Below are 21908 nucleotides of genomic sequence, written 5' to 3'. Positions count from 1 at the left end.
TTGCACTGGAGTTTGTCTCCTTTTTTATAGATCGGGCATACTATACTTTTCTTCCAGTCGTTGGGTATTTTCTCTTTTTGCTTTATGTCTTGGATGAGCGCGTGGATGTGACTTGCTAGGTGATCGCCACCTACCTTATACAGTTCTGCTGGTATTTCGTCAACTTCCGGAGCTATATTGTTTTTCTGGGCCTTAATAGCTTCGAGAACATCCTCTATAGTTGGAGCTTCTACTCCATTATCTATTTGATTCTCTTCTACGAAGTTTCTACCCATTTCATCTTCCATGTCTACTTGTGTCCCAAGTAGGGTCTGAAAATACCTAATGCTTCCAGGTTTCTGTGACTTTCTGTTGGTCACTGATTATTTGCCCACTTTCATCTTTACATAGACTTGTTTGAGGTTTATACCCACTTCTTGTCTTTGTTAGGTATCCGTATGCCCCTCTAATTTCGTTGTTTTTGAAATTTTCTTTAAATTGTTTCTATTTGTCTATTTTCATAGGCTCTCTTTTTCTTTCTACATATCTTGTCTGCTTTCCGTCTTGCGACTTCAAATAATGTTCATCTTTCCCCTGTTCTTCTTGTTATGTACATTTTGTGTGCTTCATTCCTTTCCTCTATTGCTTGTCTGCACTCGTCATCAAACCATGCTCCTCTTCTCTCATTTTTCTTGTTTCCCAGGGTGGACGCTGCTGCTGTCAGTACTGCTATTTTGATATTATTTAGACAATTAACAATGATGTTATAAAAAAGTAACTTCTATTATCAATACCACAATACTCATTAAATAAGCTATTTTGCGCTGGCTATATCTGCATAAAATATGCCTCCTAAAAGCTATCTCCTGCATCTAGACAAATAGAATTGAATTGTGCACATAAATTAAAGTTATATTTAGAACTGTAAACAAAAATAAGACAGAATTAATTATTCTGGGTGAAGTCGTCCTCGCTCTAAATGTATGTTTTCAGTTCGAATACAAATTCACTGTAAATCAACATGAAAGTGTCTACCAAAAAAAGAACAACAAACAGTTTTTTAATATCTTGGAATTGCAATGGAAAATAAAATATCTTATCAAAAAAGCAAATTTAAATACAACAAAATTGAACCAACATTTTACCGTCTACAAGAAGTGTGGGGATAAGCTTTGTTAACAAGATGTCAAGTGTTATCAGTTTTACAAATAAAAGAAATAACGAAAATATTTAAATAACTTTTAACTTCTAAGTAAAAACTCCTTCTGTAATAGGTATAATTTTAATTAAAATTGAAAATAAAAAAAAATCAAATGGATTACGTAAATGTTCAGAACGTTATCGAACCTACCAGTCCATCCTCAGTGAACTCATTTTACTTGCGAAATAGCTCCAGATCCAGACAGTGGTTGGATTTATTATAAAATTTACATTATATAATTAAAAATTAAAACGACTTAAAGATGAAAAAACTAGATAACTATCCGAGAACCTGAGATATCTCTACTCGAACATTATTAAGACATACGCATTAATCTACTTTCATCTGCCAACTATCTTTCGTCATGTAAAGTAGAACTAAAGCGTATTTGTTAATAATGTTCGAGTAGGGATATCTCAGGTTTTCGAATAGTTATCCAGTTTCATCGGCTTCAGTTCTGGGGCTATTTCGCAAGAAAAATGAGTTCAGTAAAGATAGACTCATAGGTCCGAAAACATTCTAAATATTTTTACTTAAAATGATACCTGTTGTAACGTGGTACGTTAACCCTAATCAATGAACAGAACTTCTACGAAATAAAATATAATATAGTTTATATAAGTGTATGTTGTGATTTAGTATTGTATATATAAACCAACAAGACGAGGCGACGATCCATTGAGATCAATCGTTAGTCACGCGATGAAGAAATAATACGCTAGTCGTGACATTGTTATTGTTTACATATAGACCGTTATTATGTATAAATCGAACACTGTTTAAGTTCAAATATAGTAGTTCAAAAATAGTTAGAATGAAGGTATTTTATTATACATCCAATTAATCTGGGACAAGGGCGCTATAGCTCAGCCACAAGACGTATTACGAGCTCACTGTTACAAAAGGAGTTTTTACTTCTATGTTAAAAATTATTTAACTATATTATATACAGCACACTCTTGAGAACTATCCCGTTTTAATCAAAATAGTTAAATTCATTAAGGCTATGGGTACATAATTCGCAAATATTTTACGGCTATCCCTGCTTTTTCTGTCTTTACACGGCAAATTACGTGTAGTAAAATTCTCACTGGTATGGAAACTGCAGATGTAAACATTAGGTTGACAGTGATATTGTCATTAGAATGGTAGAGATGGCTATTTCGGTTTCATTCAGTTTTTAAATGTTCTTGGATAACATTTACTTGTATAAATGATAGGATTATTTTTTCACTAATTATGTACTCAGTGGTTACCATTATTTATATACTATACAAATAGTCGAAAAAGACAAAAAGTTGTAAAGTTATTTTAATAATGTGTACTGTTACCATGGAAAGCTTAGATAAGGTTTGAACATGTGAAGAACTGCGTTGTATAAATTAATTTATAAAGACTTTATTTATTTCTTTATTTGCGCAAATTAAAATACGGGACGTTGTTATAAGAAATGTGTTACTGAAAAGCGAAGAAATAGAGGGTTAGCTCAATTGAAGTAAGTACTTTTTTACATAAATCAAATTAATTACTTTTGTATTTTTCAAATTACTTTTAAATTTATAGTGAAAATATGATCTATAAAATCTATCGGTAAACCAATAACTTTCGCATTAAATTTTATTCTCGTTTAAAGGAGTAAACTATTTGTTGGATTGTTGGACGTTTTTGCCGATTGTAGATATGTTTGTGGTCACAGATTTCATTTGTCACAGATGTCAACTAAAGTACCTCGATAATAAAACTGGACTGAACAAAGTCCACCAATTACAAATCTCCTCTCTCTTACTGAGAGCCTCTGTCGTTTTCTTCCCGCCATTTTGGTAATTTTCTACGTTACAATTCAAATTGAAATGTAGAAGAGCATTGTATTGTTTTTCTTTATGAGTATATCATAATATATATAAAAATAAAACCAATAATAGATATTAACTAAGTAGATAAGATTTTCCGAAAATTTTAAATCTCTACGCCGATGTAACAACTCCCTTCTGTATAAATAGACACAACATTGTATATAAGTTTAGTGTTAAGTCTTAAATGTATCTTTGATATAGTCCAAGATAAATATTGTAAATAAATAATGAACGTACATTGAACTCAGTGTTGTATGCCTTACAATCTAAAAAATAAACAAAAAAATATGTAGATGTGTAGCCGAAAAGGTACGGGCACCTGAGAAGCAAGTATGGTATTGACACTGATGACAGAAAGGTATCTTGAGGTTCAAAAATGGCTGTATATGTGGTTTGTTGAATTTTGAAAGGCCTTCGATCGCATAAAACACGGAACATTGATTGAGGTGCTAAAAGAAGTAGGGATGGATAGACACGACATAGCTGTCATAAGTAATACATACTGGAACCACACAGAATGCGTTCGAACAGAGAACGGAAACACCAATTACATAAATATAGAATGAGGAGTGCGTCAAGGATGCATTTTATCCCTCCTATTATTTAATGTAAATGCCGAACATATAATCAGAGCTTCTCTTGAAGATTGCCCTGAAGGTGCCAGAGTTAATGGAATCATCGTTAACAATGTAAGATATGCCGATGGCACTGTATTATTAGCGGAAACAGAAGACCAACTTAAGATATGGATGAACATATTACCAGAAGAAAGTCACAGACTGCTGTTAAAGTCATTCTTCATAGTTCCCAAAGCTTCATATAACTGGGGAGGGAGCTAAATACTCAACTAGACCACTGAAAAGAAATCATAAGACGCATTGAAAAAGCAAGGTCTGGTTTCATGAACATGCATAAAATGCTCTGTAACCCCAAGCTATCAGTCACAATAAGATTGAGAACACTAAAGTGTTATGTGTCAATATGTGGTCTCTATTACTATACGGTTGCGAGGCCTAAACATTAAAACAGTATGATGTTAACAAATTGAATTTATTCGAAATGTGGATGAACCGCCAGCCGAATGTTAAGAATAAGCTGGGCCAGTAGAACCACGAATGAAAAATTACTGAAAATAATAAACACACGTCCTCATCTGGTCAAAACTATCAAAATTAGATAGACGTCGTATCTAGGCCACATAATGCGCCATAGGGAATTTGAGCAGCTCCAGGTAATATTAGATAGCAAGATTGAAGGTAAAAGGGGCTAAAGAAGAAAGAAAAAATCTTGGCTCCGAAACATCAGAGATTGGACCCACACAACAGGAAATGACTTAATTCATCAAGCCCAGAATAGAGAGAAATTTGCCATATTGACCACCGACCTCAATAGAGAAGTCACTTAGGAAAGAGAGCCGAAAATATCATTTTATTATTTTTCTCCGAGAAAAAACAAGCGTTAAAACTCTCCGTAAAAAGCGAAGCCTTTAATAATAAAATCTTAAAATCATCTTTATTAAAATATGAAGTCAACATTTAATAATTCACTCAAGAAAATGGGTGGAATGCATAAAACGTAGTAGATGCTATTGCTTCAGCAAATAGTCACTACTTTGTAGCATTTTCTTTTACATAAAAGTAGGTGCTTTTGTTGAGAAGAACTTACTACACAACAGAAGTACCTACTACGGACCAGAAGTATCTACTACAAAGCGTAGCGCCAGCCGTGTCTGCACTACACCAATCGTAATGGAATTAGTTTTCCATGTACTTGTGATTTGTGAATTCACAATTTTATGTACCAAATTATTAGAATTGTACATGAGTAGAAACGAGTGACTCAGATTCTGAAGTGACAAACGAGTTACGCGAGGATAAAAATGAACAATTGTTATTTGTTAATCTTCTTCACAATTATTAAATTTTATTTGATAAAAAAATGACCCCAAAAATTAGGAATCTTCTTCTTAGTTTGTAAATTTTTCTATGACACACCAACTTCACTTAAACTGAAGCAAAATACTACTAAACAAACACATGCTTCAAAAGCGTAGTACATTCTTCTATGTAGGCTGATAAATAGTAGCAAATACTACGGAGAAAAGCAAATGCTTTTTAAGTGTAGTGAAATCTTCAAAAATGTAGTACGTACTTGAAGCATTAGCATTTACTACATTTTATGCCACCATGGTCACTTTACTTTATAGCTAAACTCGTACCTATTTACGGTTATCGGAACAAACTCGTATAAAATAATGCTTTTATTTGAACTTTAATGACTTGAAATACTTATATTTTCCATAAATAATATATAAACAATAAATAACTTTTTATTAATTGCACGCCTTAAATCAATTATTATTTTTCAGATACACTATTAATACTATTTAATAAACAACTCTGTGATTGATTTAATTATCATCGTAAAATCGTTAGAAAGCAGTAGCAGAATGAACTGCTATATCAAAATAGCGGGTCGGACACATCTCCACTTGTCACTGTCTTGAGTCTTGTCATAACATTATATTCGAATGAGTGCGTTGTATGACAAAGATAGCGAATGTTCAATTTCCACGGACATGGTGTTCATTTTTTTCGAATCCTGAAAAACTAATAAATATTTTTTAAAAATTTAAACAGAAAATGAAAGACTAAATTATTATCGAGGGCCGAAAGTCCCTTAGAATATATAAGAAGTTTCTTTCGAAAGAGATATTTGAAATTAAAAATCACACTACATTTTCTCTTAGTTTTTCATCCCTGTAACTTATTAAAATGAACATTATAGAAGTTCTCAGGGACTTTTGGTCCTCGTTAATAACGTAGTCTTTCATTCTGCGTTTAAATTTTTTAAAAATACTTATTAGTTTTCTCAGGATTCGAAAAAAAATAATCCCCTTTTGAATAGCATTGCAGCCGAAAATACGTATCGATCCTCTTAATATTATTTGTACCTATAGTCGTAAGAAAATTTTGATTCCTATTTTACTCATCCCAGACCCAAAATTACTATCACATTCACGTTAATCCTATTATATTATACCCTTAACATAATATTCAGCAACTAATGTATACTTCCACCCACTATTTCAACGGATTTATGTCAGCCATTTAATCAATTAATATTGTCGATGAACTTCGACGGAAACGATGTCCTGTATATTTGTATAAGTTACTAAACAGAAGATATTAAATAGCTATTTTGTTTTACTTAATATCATATTTTTAATAGGGAACTTGCATAAAATTTTAAATTCGAAGAAAATGTTAATAAATGACAACAGAACAACGAACAACAGAACAATGAAATAAATGACAACAGAACATAATATAAAACATGTATCAAAGGTGAAAAAGTTTTTTTTGTCTTTCATTTGGCATTTTTATAAAAGTCTTTATTTATTTTATATAATACTATTAAAAATTTAAATTATACCAGCGTCGTGGCGTCATCCGGTTATATGTTTACATTCTGCACCATCAAAGTAAACAACATTGTATATAATTTTAAATTAGACATTATAAACATCAGTAGAAAATACGTTTGATCGTTTGAACTATTTTAAATTCATAGAAACTTTGTACTTTTACAAAATGGCACTAAACAACACTTATAGTGTTTTCTTTTATTTTCCATAGTAATACATGTTTCCTTTCCTTCAAAAACTGACGACTATACATATGTGACTAGTAGCACGATAACTTTTGAACGAGACGTCATATTTCAACCAAAGTTTTGGTATATAGATTCTTTTTTTGGTGAATAAGATCGAGGTGTTAAACCAGAAGAATCGGTTTACCAGAAGTTGTGTTTTTACTGTTTTTTATGTAAAAATATGTTGTTTGTTTTTCAATTCTTTCACCCTGTATATATAAATTTTTCAAAAAGGTAATACCGCCATTGAAAAGAGTATAAAAATATTTTTTAGGAAATATTTTGAACTTTTTAGTTATGTCAATTACCATTTAATAAATGAATAATGTATGTTCGCATGTACCTATGGGCAGCAGATTCATTTTGAATTCCCACCATTTTTGTAAAAGACAAAATCTGAAATGGCCTTATATCTGAATTTGAATATTTGTATGTGTAGTATGTGTGGCCCAAATTATACGTTTCTACCATTGAATGCACAATAATTCTTATATTATTTGCACGAATCTGCCGCACATAGGTATCTACATGTGAAGATATGTTGTGCATTTATTAAATCGTAATTAATATAACTAATGAGTTCAAAATATTTCCTAAAAAATATTTTTATGCTCTTTTTAACGCCGGTATTAGCTTTTTAAAAAATTAATATATACAGGGGACATCGATGTCAGATTTTGTGGTATTATATTCATTTAAAATGCTCTATTACACTCCCAAAGCGGGCTATTCGAATGTTTCGAAGAAAAAAAAATTCGTTTTATAAACATAGCTCCTTCATTTTTGATGATAAAAAGTGTTTTCACAAATGATTTTGTAGGGCTTTTTGAAGAGCCATAAGACTAGGTAAATTAAATTTCGTAAGATCCTTTAGTTTTTAAGTCGGGTGAGTTTAAATGGCTCGGATAAGAGATTGTTTGCTCGTAAATAGAGGTTTAAAACAGCTGTACCTCGCTAAATATTTACTGCAAAGAAAATCTATGCGCAAGGTAATGTTAGTTATTAGAAAATGCGTAATTTTCTGGCCTACATGTACTCAGATATTCGTTTATTTTTCACAACAATAAGTTTTCTCAAAAAAAATAAATATTGGTTTGAAATACATGGTGATTCCATATAAATTTGGTTGTGTATAGAGATACATAAAGTTACTAACCTATTTTCCATATATATGTAAGCACGTTCGCTTTTCCGTTATTGTTTACTTAGTTATCTTCGTATCATATCTACGAAACCTCACAAAACAAAATCCAATAAAAAACGACAATATTTTGCAGTATTTATTCCTTACTGTCGCCTCTATATCCGGTGACCAACTGGTCTATATCAGAATATAAAGCGAATAACAGCAAAATACCGGAAACATCATAAATTATGCGGAGACATTCGCCCTTAGCTAATATACATCCTGCTGCGGTGGCTAAAGCCCTATAAAATGGAACGTGGTGACGTACACGTGCGGGTGGTGACAAAAATGAAAGCCCACTTTTGAGTTCCTACAGCATAATTTACTCGCGCAATATTGTCCGTCGAACCTTCAACCCTTTCGGTCTTTGTCCAGTAAAGAATGAAACGACATTCGATGCGATGAAAATAATTGAGCTTCATTTATATTCCGTACCTACAGAAATTAAGATGGTAATTTTTTGTCTACGGTAATCCTTTTACTTCTAGTAGTCTAGGCGCCAAATAGAGGTCACTGTGTCCTTTTCAATTCTGATGGACAAACTCAACGGATTATTATGGATTTTTGGCTGCGGATTACGAATTTCGAGGGTGGATTTCGATCCGAGTGGTCAAAAAATTGTTATAAACAATTTAATTGTTTATTAGGCTCTGTCTCATAAACTAAAAGAGATAAAAAAATGTTTCTAATAAAATTTGTTCTTTAATAAAAAACGGAGGAAAAACGTTTACTAAACTTAAATCCAACAATTATAACTCAAGATATTTTAAAGTTAGTGCACAATACAAATTGAAAATTGCAAAATAAGTATTTTTCGAAGCTTTATTGAACGTAACTGGGCTTCTACGAATGCAAATGAGCCTCAAAAATCTCATTTTAAAGCTTAATTAATTTTCTTCCAAACAAAGTTTGTTAAATTACTGTATCCTTTTTTGTTTTAATGTTATACCCATTTGAAGTAATAATTTACTTAAAAAAATTGTACACTAATTTATTTATAAGGGTTTCAAGCAAATTTGAGCTATAAACATGTATACTTTAATTGACCATAATGATAGAAGAACTCAAAAGAAACAACTTGAGAGTAAGAAAATGTTCGTAAGTTTATTTTTGACCAACATATCGATATTTTGGCTACGACTTTCGTCACTTACTTGACTGTGAGCCGATCTTTCGCCTCATTGGGCGCCATTAAAATATCGATATCTTGGCCAAAAATACACTTACGATCATTTTCTTAAGCTCAAATTGTTCCTTTTAATTTCTTATATCAATATTGTTAATTAAAGTATATTTTTTCGAGCTCAAATTTGTTGGAAACCCTTATAAACAAATTAATGTACAATTTTTTTAAGAAAATTATAATTTGAAACGAGTATAGATTTCAAATAAATGAAGATAAAGTAATTTAATAAACTTTGTTTGGAAGCCTATTAATCAAGCTTTAAAATGAGATCTTCTAAGGCTTGTTTCCGTTCGTAGAAACCAAGGTACGATCGATAAAGCTTCGAAAAATACTTATTTTGCAATTTGCAATTTGTATTGTGCACTATTTTTACAATATATTCAGTCCTAATGGGGAACTTGTATAAAATTTTAAATTCGAAAAAAATGGTATAAATCACGACAGAACATAATTTAGAACCTGTATCAAAAATAAAAAAAGGTTTGTTTGTCTTTCGTTTGGCCGCTAAAGACGACTAAAAATTCAACTTATACCAGCCACCCCAAAAACAGGTCGTGACGTCACAGGGTTGTATGTTTACATTTTACACCAATTGTATATATAATTTTAAATTAGACATTATAAACGTCAGTAGAAAATACAGTTATTTGAGGTTACAAATATTTTTGATCGTTTGAACTATTCATAGAAAATTTGTACTTTTACAAAATGGTTTTATTTTCAATAGTAAATCTTCCTTCCTTTCCTTCAAAAACTGTATCAAACTCCAATCTCAACAAACTGGTATATTTTATTAAAATGACATACGATATCATTAGAATATAAATATTCTTCCTTTATTCCCCGACGACGATCTGGCTAAATACCCAAGTAGGTGGAGGCCAATAAACTAAAGAAGAAGAAGAATGTACGTAAATACAACCGTAAATTGAACCACATAGTCAAACTCTGTGTCAAACAAGTTCCCTTGTTGGATTTAAGTTTAGTAAACGTTTTTTTCTTTGTTTTTTATTAGGGAACAAATTTTATTTGAAACATTTTTTTATCTCTTTTAGTTTATGAGCCAAAGCCCCATAAACAATTAAATTGTTTATAACAATTTTTTGACCACTCGGATCAAAATCCACCCTCTAAATTTGTAATCAGAAGCCAAAAATCCATAAGAAACCGTTGAGTTTGTCCATCAGAATTGAAAAGAACACGGTGACCTATCTGGCACCTAGACTATAGTGCAAATTGCTACTTCAAACACCAAGGAAGAATTCCAGTGGTTCATTCAGCTAATCGCGTCCACTGCTGGACATAGGCCTCCATCAGTTCTTTCCAGTGTTCTCTACGCTAGGCCGCTTGTAGCCAGTTTCTCAATACTTTTTGAAGATATTCTTCTTTAGCGGCGAATCGATTGAGGGTAAAATTTGATTGATCCGCGCGCATGCGCACACCGACAGTATGGTATTAGTTGTTATACGGGCTCTGATTGGGTGTTGAAATTTTGAAATGATCTGTCAATAATTGTTCAATATGGAGGTTATCAGTAAACAAAAATATTTTATAATATTAGTTTTTATTGATGTGTGGACAGAAATAAAATCAAATTTATAATTATAGTGACTTTTTAAATAATTTTGAAAAGCCGCAGGTACGTAATTCTAAATGTTTCAGTTGGAAATACCTAATAGTTTCAATACCTATCTATTTGGAAAATGTAAACAAAATAATGTAGTTACCTATTAGTAGGCAATGCTTTAATTTACATAATCTGATTACCAACAAACTTTCTACAAATCTTCATCTCATATATCGTTTTCTTACTCTATATTTTGTTGTATTTTATTTCGGCAAAAATCAAACTAATAATTTTATTAAATTCATATAAATTTATGGTGTAAACGTTTAGTTTGTGTATATTCCCACATGACGTATACGAGAGTTTGGTGCAGTTTGAAATGGCGTCAACTTTCGTACGGCGCAGTAGACGTGAATTGGGTTCAATCCCCAAGCAAGTTATTATTTTTTTATTTTTTTTTTATAAATTTTATGATTGTAAGTATATTATTATATAATTTTTGAAGATATTCTTCTTTTTTGAAAGTGGAAGATAAGAAAGTTAGTTTGATTTTTAAATAAAATAAGTACAAATAACCTTTTAAATATATTTACTTCGTTTAAATTACCTATTATATAATAGAAGAATATCTTCTTACGTGCGTAGTACAAAGTACACACACATTCTTTTTTTTATATCGTCGGTCAATCTAATCGGTGGTCGTCCCCGGCTTCTTTTATAGTTTCTAGGCCTCCATTCCATGATTCGTGTTATCCACTGTCTATTTTGTGTTTTATGTGTCTTGTCTACTTAGTTCCACTTAAGTGCCGTAGCTCCTTCGATGACGCCTTGAACTCCTGATTCTTTGCTTGAACTTCCTTTTTGTACTTATACCGGGTAAAAGAAAAGAAATGTTTTTCTTATGTTAAGTTTGAGACACCATGTAGGGAGAACAAGGTATAAATATAAGTATATATTAGAATCTTTTTGTAGCCTTATATTTTCTGAACAGTTTGTTTTTTGAAAGTGCCTGACATCTTTATAAACAAAGAAAATATACAGTTACGTAGATTAATATGTGTTTTAATTGAAACAAAACTTTGAGACACCTTGTAGGAAGAAAAGGTACAAAATGTATCGAAAATTGCGTTGTAGTCTTATATTTTGTGAATATTTTATTTTTTTAATTTCTCTGATATTTTTAATAGCAAAGAAACAAGACGGATTTACTCTTTAATAGAAACTTATGTGCATAGAAATCGGCCCACTTAAAAATTTGGTCATTTTCGATGTCTCGTATTTCCTAAACCTGTTGGCCGATATAAGTGATTTTTTCATTATGTTACAGCCTTATTATTTAACAATGTCGTTGTAATAATATTGTTGCTAAACTGGTAAATTTTTATTGTATACCGGGTGTACGAATCAAACTGTGTTTTTTTTTCTCAAAGTTCGCGTCAATCTGTGGCATATTCTAGCATTTATAAAATACTGAAATTAAAACCTAACTACAGCTTTATAGCCCAATAAATGACCGTTTTGGAGTGTAATTTCCAGGGGCAACTCCGGATTGCATGAAAATTTGGATTTAGGTTCTACTTACCCTCCACTTCAAAGTTGAATTTGTGCCGTTGGTTGCTTTTACTTGGGGGTGATATTTACCCCTTCTCGGGGGGTGAAAAACGAGTCTTTAAAATAAGGCCGGAAATGAATAAATTGACTTATTTTAAGCACCTTTTGTTCTATAAAGTTTTTTACGTTAGTCAATACTTTTCGAGTTATTCGCGATTTAAAATGTTGATTTTTCGACAAAAAAAAACTACGTTTTCAGACAGTTTTTCCCAAATAACTCAAAAAGTAAATATTTTATCGAAAAAAATATTTTTAGCAAAAGTGTAGCCTATTAAAAAGTGAAAAAAATGTTGTACCAGTAAAGTCTACAAATTGAGTAGAAGCAAAGTTGTAGCTCATGAAAAATACGTTCTTATTCGTCTAATTCCAAATCGAATAATTCAAGGCGAAATCACCGAAGAAAGAAGAGTTTTTCGGGAAAACATTATGAACATTTTTAAAGTATCGAAAAAAAGATTATTATTTGTTTTTTACAAAAGCTTACAGCGTCAAAAATAAACGAGTTACACTGAAGAAAAAAGTGGGCCCCTTTTTTTTGTAAAAAAAATCGTGAAATCCTCCCCCTATTTAGCACCGTAAATGAAATTAACTCTTTGGCTTTACCATCTATTTTAACTGTATGTGTATTGTTTATATGATCTGTAAGTTTGATTGGTTTGAAGTGCTTATTTTTGAAAACATTTGGTTTTATAGAAAAAAGAAAATTCTAAAAATGTTTGAAAAATTTGATTTTTTCAAAATAACTTAAAAAGTATTAGTGATAAGAAAAATCTTAAAGAGTAAAAAAATGTAGGTTTTGCTATTATAAATATGCTAGTTTTATTTTGTTTCTCCGTAAGACAAAAATTGGTTAAAGTATGGCTGTTCAAAATTTGCATACACTCGTGATTAGTGACTCATTCAAGCTTTCTCAATTATAACCCTTTCAAAAATAAACACTATAAACCGGTGATACTGACAGAACATATAAAAAATAGATAGCTAAGTAAATTGTTTGTAAAGCGGTAGCGATTAATTTCATTTGGGGAGCTAAACACGGCGAGATTTTCATGATTTTGACAAAAAAAAGAGGGCCAACTTTATTTTGAGCGTAGCTCGCTTATTTTTAATGCTAAATCTTTTGTTAACAATTAAAACAAAACTTTTTATAAACACTTTAAAAACGTTTAAATGGGTTTTTCCCGAAAAGTGCTTAATTTTTCGGTGATTTCACCTTGAAATATTCGATTTGGAATTAGACGAATAAGAACGTATTTTTCATAGCTACAACTTTGTTTTTATTTGATTGATAAACTTTAATGATACACCATTTTTTTGGGTTTTTTATAAGCTACACTTTTGCTAAGGATATTTTTTTTAGATAAAATATTTACTTTTTGAGTTATTTGCGAAAAACCGTCTGAAAACGTAGTTCTTTTGTCGAAAAATCAACATTTTAAATGGCAAATAACTCGAAAAGTATTGACTTAGTTAAAAAACTTTATAGAACAAAAGTTGCTTAAAATCAGTCAATTTATCAATTTCCGGTCTTATCTTGAATGTATGTTTTTTCACCCCCGAGGAGGGGTGACTGTCACCCCCCAAGTAAAAGCACCCAACGGCACAATTTCAACTTTGAAGTGGAGGGAAAGTAGAACCTAAATCCAAATTTTCATGCAATTCGGAGTTGCCCCTGAAAATTACACGGTATCGCCGAATTTTCCGTTCATTTACTGGGCTATTAGGTTTTCTTAGTATTATGTTTTTTGATTCATTCGTTTATGTTGAATAATAAAAAGTTAAGTACTGTAACAACTAGACATGTTCTTCATCAATACACGGTGTTTCTAAATAATTGCGACAAACTTTAAGGGTTAAATCTGAATGAAAAAATAATGACAGTTTGCTTTGTAAACGTATGTTTGTAAATGTTTCGTTTCCGAGATACGGGATGTTGAATTTTTTCTTACAAACTGACGATTTATTTATTGTTTTAAAACCGGTTGATATATGAAAATGAAATTTAGTGGGTTTTAAGTGGTAGTTAAAAGTCAGAATCGAAAAAGCACGTTCTAATTTTATAAAAATGAAAAAGGTCCTATGTAGCAAAGATTTAACATTAGCTCTTAAAGTACGCCTAACAAAATGTTACGTCTACAGTGTTCTATACTATGGAGTGGAATCATGGACGTTAAATGTAGAGACAATGAGACGACTTAACGCCTTTGAAATGTGGACCTATAGAAAAATTATGAGGGTTTCCTGGGTAGATAGAGTTACAAACAATGAAGTACTGAGAAGAATAGGTAAAGAAAAGGAAGTTGAACTTACAATTAAAGAAAAGAAGCTACAGTATCTCGGACATGTGATGCGGGGCGAGAAGTATGGCATCCTACGACTCATAATGCAAGGAAAGATAGATGGCAGAAGAAGCATCGGAAGAAGACGAATTTCATGGTTGAAGAACCTGAGAGAGTGGTTTGGATGCAGCTCGAAACAACTATTTAGAGCTACTGCCTCAAAAATTAAAATAGCTATGATGATTGCCAACCTCCGTAGCGGAGATGGCACCTAAAGAAGAAGAAGTGGTAGTTATTGCACATTTTTTGACATACAATTAAGAATTTAATATTCATCATTAGCGCCCATACGGGTAATATCACCGATCATGTTACCCGTATGCACGCCAGTGGTGAATATAAAATTCCTAATTTTACGTCAAAAAATCGGCAATAGCTATCTCTTAAAATCTACCAAATTTCATTTGCATATCTCGACTGGTTTTAGAGAAGTAAATAAATCGTCAGTTTGTAACAAAAAATTCTACTTCCCGTATCTCGGAAACGAAACATTTGCAAACATACGTTTATAAAGCAAACTGTTATTATTTTTTTCTACGACCGTGCTAAAAGAGCCACTTTTTTCGTTTCCGAAAGTTGCACTTTCCCGCACGGCGTGCGTGAAAGTAAATTTTCCCGCACGGCGTGCGGGAAAGTAAAATACCAGGTAATATGGCAATATAATATATTATAATCCATGAAATAAACTAATATTTGGATATTATTTACTAATTTATTTCAAATTTATCTTATTGTGTTCATGTTTTAATGAAATTAGCGCGATAACTCGATGAAATAAAATTATTTTGACATAATATTTAAAAGTCAGATCAGCAGAAAATTACAATGGTTTTGAATCGTCGTCATGGAAACCAATATCGTCGTCGTGGTAACCCATTATATTGAAAACAAGAATCTACAGGTCGAGCAAGTCTCGTAAATTTCACGATTGCGAGCCACGTTTCACGCAACCGTGTTTGCGTACTTGTGTTTCGAGTTGCGTGGTCGTGCGGAGTTATATTTACCAATTCGCGCAATCGTACTTGAGACGCTGTGTCAGGTGAGGTGTTTGAAAATTTGTGTTACTTGATTCTGCGGTGTGAAGGTGGTTAAACTTTTGGTTTATTTTTTTTCGCAGAAAATTTTTAGATGAAGTAATTGTATGATGAAGATAACACAGAAAATACAAGAGGGCAGCATACTTTGCAAAACAACTGTTACAATTTGAAATCAACAAGTTGTTGTCTTGCAGGTAAAAAATGTGACTTTTTAAAAAAATTATATCTTGGAAACTAAAAATTATTTTTATTTATAATTGAAACATGTAAAAGTATAGTACTCTCAAAAAAATTTCAGCCAAAAATATTCATTTTTGAAGAGTTGACTGCAATTTTTCGACAACAGCCCTTTTTTGCGGTGAGCAGCATAACAAGTCCAGTCTCATCTGAAATCAAAGTTTCTTGTAGTTTATACCTCTGGCTAGTGAATGAACAAAGGATTTTTTATTAGTTGAGGTCATTTTTGTTTTATAAAAAAAACTACTTTAAAAAATGAGAAAAATTGGGGTCAAAAATGTGTTTAAACTTATGTAAAATCTTCAAATTTCATTTTTTTAATTCCTTCGTTCATATTCTAGCCAGAGGTATAAACTACAAGAAACTTTTTGATCAGATGAGACTGGACTTAGTTATGCTGCCAACGCAAAAAAACTTAAACTCTACAAAAATGAATATTTTTGGCTGAAACTTTTTTTGAAACTACCTAAAGTACTATACTTTTACATGTTCCAATTATAAATAAAAATAAATTTTAGTTTTCGAGATATCGTTTTTTAAAAAGTCACTTTTTTTACCCACAAGACCTATGTAACCCCTTAAAAAAATGTTTCGAAGAATATGTTTGATGGCCAAGATGCATACATATATTTAGAAGGAAAGTTCCTGATTTATGTAGTATAATACATAATACCAAAGAGGAAGTAGCCCTAAGCGCCGGACTCCACTTGCGATTTGTAGTTGTGAAGATTGAACACATTCTTTCAAATAGAAGTCAATCCATGATTATTTAGTCACAAATGGATTGACTTGTATTTGAAACAATGTGTTCAATCTTCCTGATTACAAATCGCAAGTGGAGTGCGGCGGTAATAACACCAAAATATTCCATATAGGTCCATAGAAGGTACACAGACATTGAAAAATTCCTGGAATATCCCCGAAAACATGTTCCCTGAACATCCCAGGAAAATCCTGTGTCAGCATTTTAAACATTACCTGAATGTCTTATTGGAACATTCCATGAATGTCCACGAATGTTCTCTGGACATTCAAAATATATTTTGTAGACATTCCCTGGATATACCAGAAATACAGTGATGAGCGCTCTAATAACCGGCAAAATAGCACAAAAGATGTATTAAGTAGTGAGATAAAAAGACATTGTATACATTTAGATTGTATTGATTGTGTACCACCTTCAGACGTATCAGACGAGTTTGGAAACTACCACTGTCACAGTGACAATTTTAGTTGACATACTCCTCCGATATGTGTAAAGGTGGGATCAATATAACGTAAATTTAAAGGTTAATTTCGCTAAATTTCCCAGCTCGACTAGTTTCATTTCTTTTTATCTCACAACTAAATATGTTGTCCATATTTTGCCGGTTATTAGGGCACTCATCACTGTACATCCTTGCTGATGTGACAATACCTCCTATCTGTTTTTTCATGAGTTTTGTATGAGAGATGGAAAAACATGTTTTAAGGTCACCTCCTGTGTTCATATGTAAGTTTTGACTTGTTTTGTAGTTCATAGATAGTTTAATTTACTACAAAACAAGTCAAAAAATATCATATGAAAACAGGAGGTGACCCTAAGACAAGTTTTTAGTTTCTCTTACAAAACTCATGAAAAAAAAACAGATAGGATGTATTATTACATCACTGACGATATGTGGCCATACCAAATAATACATCCTTGATAAATATAAACATTTTTATTGAACAAAATCTTTTCATACATTTTTTTAATGCAATTTACTGATATTCCTAAATATTTCAAAAAATGTGTCACATTTGCTTTGTAAACCTTTCTTTTGCCTTTCGTAGCCACATATTCCGTTTCCTTCCTGGTTTTTTGTAGACCACTTCTCTCAGCTGATTCTAAAAAAAAATAAAATAAATGGTAATTTTTCTATCCTTTACAATTAACAATCAGAAGAAATATTATTTACAGATAATGATATGCATAATAATAATAGGTTTGTTCTAGCATCAGTTTCAAACAGTTTGAAACCATCAGCGAATAGTGGACCAGCGCGAGTAGAGGGGATCGCACTGGTGACTGTATTATGTTCTTTTACTGACCAACTGTTTGCTGACGGTTTTTGACTAGTTTGACTGTTTGCTAGAATAAACCTAATAATAATGAATATTTTGTATTTTGACAATGACATCTGATGTGGAAGTCAAAACATTAATAAAATTATTTTTTCAAGTTAACTTTCACATGCGCGTCTTAAAATTGTACTTTTAATACTTATATCATAAATAACTATTAAAACTATCTTAAGAGGAAACAGTATCAATCAACAGGTAGCGAAAATGTGTTCCAAGATTGCGGCTGTAATTTTGAATATTTTTTCGAGATATTTGGCACACATATTCTTAATATAATAAAGAATGGCGGTACAGAGCCCAATTTGAAAAATATATTAATATGTGGAAATTACTCTGTAATTAAATACAATATAAAAAAAACGAGCTTGTACCGCCATTAAGAAGAACAAAAAATACACTTTCTTCAAATACAACTTTTTTATCCGATTTTGTGTTATTTTGGAACTACTAAAATTTTTTATTTCATTAGTAGTTCCAAAATTACACAAAATCTAGGCATCGGATAAAAAAGTTTATTTGAAGAAAGTGTATTTTTTTGTTCTTCTTAATGGCGGTACAGGCTCGTTTTTTAAATATTGTATAATTACAGAGTAATTTCCACATATTAATATATTTTTCAAATTGGGCTCTGTACCGCCATTCTTTATTATTTTACGAATACGTGTGCCAAATACTTCGAAAAAATATTCAAAATTACAGGAACACGTTTTGGCTACCTGTTGATCGCTACTGTATTAACTTAAAACATTGTAATTTGCTAAACCAGTATATTTTACTCTACTACTACTCTACTAGCTACCTCATTTTCCACTGTTTCTAAAGACTTGTTTACATGGGTAGAGTTTTGAGGAGAGTAGAGGTAGTACTCTACCAAAAATGGCTTGATACCATTCACATGAGGAGAGTACAAGTATAGTACTGATGCTAGTATAGTGAAACCGATTTTTGTATTTTTAAACACTCTTGATTATAAGTGCACCTTAAATTCTTAATTTTTTGCTTAAGCTCGTTTACTCCAAAGCCCCCTTTGCCATTCTTTCGACGATTTCATCCTGCGCAGCTTGCTGCAAACTTTTATTTCTGTAGTATACACTACCTAAATTCCATAAACACTGGTATTCGCCGTATTATAGCTCTACAAGTTTTAAAGTTTCATCTTCGGTGAACTTCATTTTCACTATTTACACAAAACACAATTCCAGCCAGAATGACAGCGCCCCCATGTACTCTCCTACCTACTCTATTCTGCCGTAATTGAGCGTGTTCCATGGGTAGAGTGTGCAGCTGAGTAGACATTTTGGCAGTAGTGGTGGTCATAGAGTAGTTACTTTGCCATAGGTTGCTAGTCACTCTACTTTAACTCCAACTATACACTCTACCAGCTATTCTACTGTGCTGAGCATTTTTACAGGTAGAGTTACTCTACTCTATCAAGTACTTGCATCATTACTCTACCCGTGTAAACAAGTCTTAAATCTACTGAATGAAAATCTACTTAATCTTAATCTACTCTTAATGAAAAATGTCTAAAATCATTTACCCACCTAGTATTATTGTAGAATTTAAGACAGTCCAGTGCCTTATAAATAATTTCAATATGAATATTTTTTCCTTTAATTCTCCTTTGATACCACTCCATTTTAGATTTTGGGGAACTTATTTCATTGTGTTTATAGCCCATATTTATTGAAGGAACCCAATCTGGAGATTGTTATTATCGATTAAGTCGGCTGGTTTTCCTATTTTCCTATAAGATTAAAATGTTAACATCTTCAAAAATCGTTACTGTTGTAATTGTAACTTACCAGATATAAAATGATTACAGCAGACAGGACAGGAAAATTTTCATTTCGCTAGTAAAACCTGTACATTGTATTGCATTTAACCATTGTTGTCTCTCAGATACCTTATTTAGTTCAGTTTAAAAGTGAACTTTATCTTGACTTTATCACAATTACTTTGCATTTCACACTTCAAAACACAACACCAATGAAGCATATTATCTTTCTAAATTAATACTTCCAGAGAAAATGTTAAATTAATCTTTGTACAACACAAAATTACAAAGAAATACAACTAAAATTATCTAAAACTCATGAAGAACAGATAGAATAAGATTTATCTTTTACACCCAGTAACCATATTGAGAATAGTATACCTACATATTATTATTATGAATCAGTAGAAACGATTATATTTAAATTTGGCCCCACCCACTCTTCTATGAAATTTGGTAAATATAACTCCGCACGACCACGCAACTCGAAACACAAGTACGCAAACACGGTTGCGTGAAGCGTGGCTCGCAATCGTGAAATTTACGAGACTTGCTCGACCTGTAGATTCTTGTATATTGAAAGTTTGGTTTTGACAACCTTGCCAAAGAATTAATTTTTGTATTTTCACTTCTAAATAAAAATTGATATAACTCTATTTTTTGTGGCTTTTTTCAAAACGTACGGCCCTAGAAAAATATTGTTCCTAACTCATGCGGAAAGTGTCTTCCCCTCACTCGACTGCTTGCTTGAACTCCGCTATCTCTTCATTCGGGTCAACGGCAATCTCGTGCGTGAAAGTATCACTTTCCGCACTAGTTAGGAAAATAACTATTTTCTACAACCACTATTCAAAGTGCACTTTTCTGCACGGTTTTATGTTAGCAAACTTGATATTTTCTCACAGTATAAGATATTTGACATTAGTGTGCAGAAAAGTGACGTTTCTGTGCCGCAAAGTGACATTTCTGTGCCGCAATAGTATATTGTGCAACAAGTGCAGAAAGGTACTAATTTCTCACGAGTTTGAAAAGTTGCGGTACGAGCGCAAGCGAGTGCCGCAATTCAAACGAGTGAAAAATTACCTTTCTGCACGTGTTTCACACTATACTTTTTCTACAAGTACAGTTTTTCCTAAAAATAAAAATCACAATTTCCAAACGACGATTAATTATAATAGGTACCTATGTGATAAATTTTAAACTGTATTTAATTAATACCTACTAATCAATTTAAATTCCTTATAACTAAATAAATTGCACAGAAATCAGTTAAAAAATTAATGCACTGCCTTAGTTTGTTTAAATTTAAACAATTATTACACATTATTGGCATTATATTTATGCAGTCACGGATTTACACAAAACCTACTTCATTCGACGTCTCTTGCACAGGTTGCTAAATCCTTATTGGTTATTTGATAATTATAAAATGTTTAATAAGAATAAAATTGTAAAATAAAACAGTTGTAACATCCATAATTTAGTTTCTATGATATAGTTAAATATAATAATTGTCTTATAGGTTATATATTTGTCTAAAGTTTAACCACGGATGTAAACAGAATATAACGTTACTCAGAATGCGGTAGTCCACGGATGTAAACAGAATATAACGTTACTCAGAATGAGGTAGTCAACTGTGCAGAAAAGAACTTTGCGGCACAGAAACGTCACTTTGCGGCACAGAAACGTCACTTTTCTGCACACTAATGTCAAATATCTTATAATGTGAGAAAATATCAAGTTTGCTAACATAAAACCGTGCAGAAAAGTGCACTTTGAATAGTGGTTGTAGAAAAAGTTCTTTTCTGCACAGTTGACTACCTCATTCTGAGTAACGTTACATTCTGTTTACATCCGTGGACTACCGCATTCTGAGTAACGTTATATTCTGTTTACATCCGTGGTTAAACTTTAGACAAATATATAACCTATAAGACAATTATTATATTAAACTATAGCATAGAAACTAAATTATGGATGTTACAACTGTTTTATTTTACAATTTTATTCTTATTAAACATTTTATAATTATCAAATAACCAATAAAGATTTAGCAACCTCTGCAAGAGACGTCGAATGAAGTAGATTTTGTGTATATCCGTGACTGCATAAATATAATGTCAATAATGTGTAATAATTGTTTAAATTTAAACAAATTAAGGCAGTGCATTA

The 21908-nt window shown here is 31.7% G+C and overlaps 1 long non-coding RNA gene across 1 annotated transcript; it reads right to left on the bottom strand.

Annotated features, from left to right (window-relative positions):
- Window positions 1-18980: 18980 nt before the first annotated feature.
- LOC126879761 (uncharacterized) lies at window positions 18981-20299 on the bottom strand. The gene is made up of 2 exons (XR_007696252.1): window positions 19762-20299; window positions 18981-19703 (listed from the first exon to the last, which is right to left on the bottom strand). It is a non-coding gene; the product is annotated as an uncharacterized LOC126879761 (long non-coding RNA).
- Window positions 20300-21908: the final 1609 nt, after the last annotated feature.

The sequence above is a fragment of the Diabrotica virgifera genome, chromosome 2, assembly GCF_917563875.1.
Source record: "Diabrotica virgifera virgifera chromosome 2, PGI_DIABVI_V3a".
In the NCBI taxonomy this organism is placed as follows: Eukaryota; Metazoa; Arthropoda; class Insecta; order Coleoptera; family Chrysomelidae; genus Diabrotica; species Diabrotica virgifera.
This window is presented reverse-complemented; position numbering and strand designations above follow the sequence as displayed.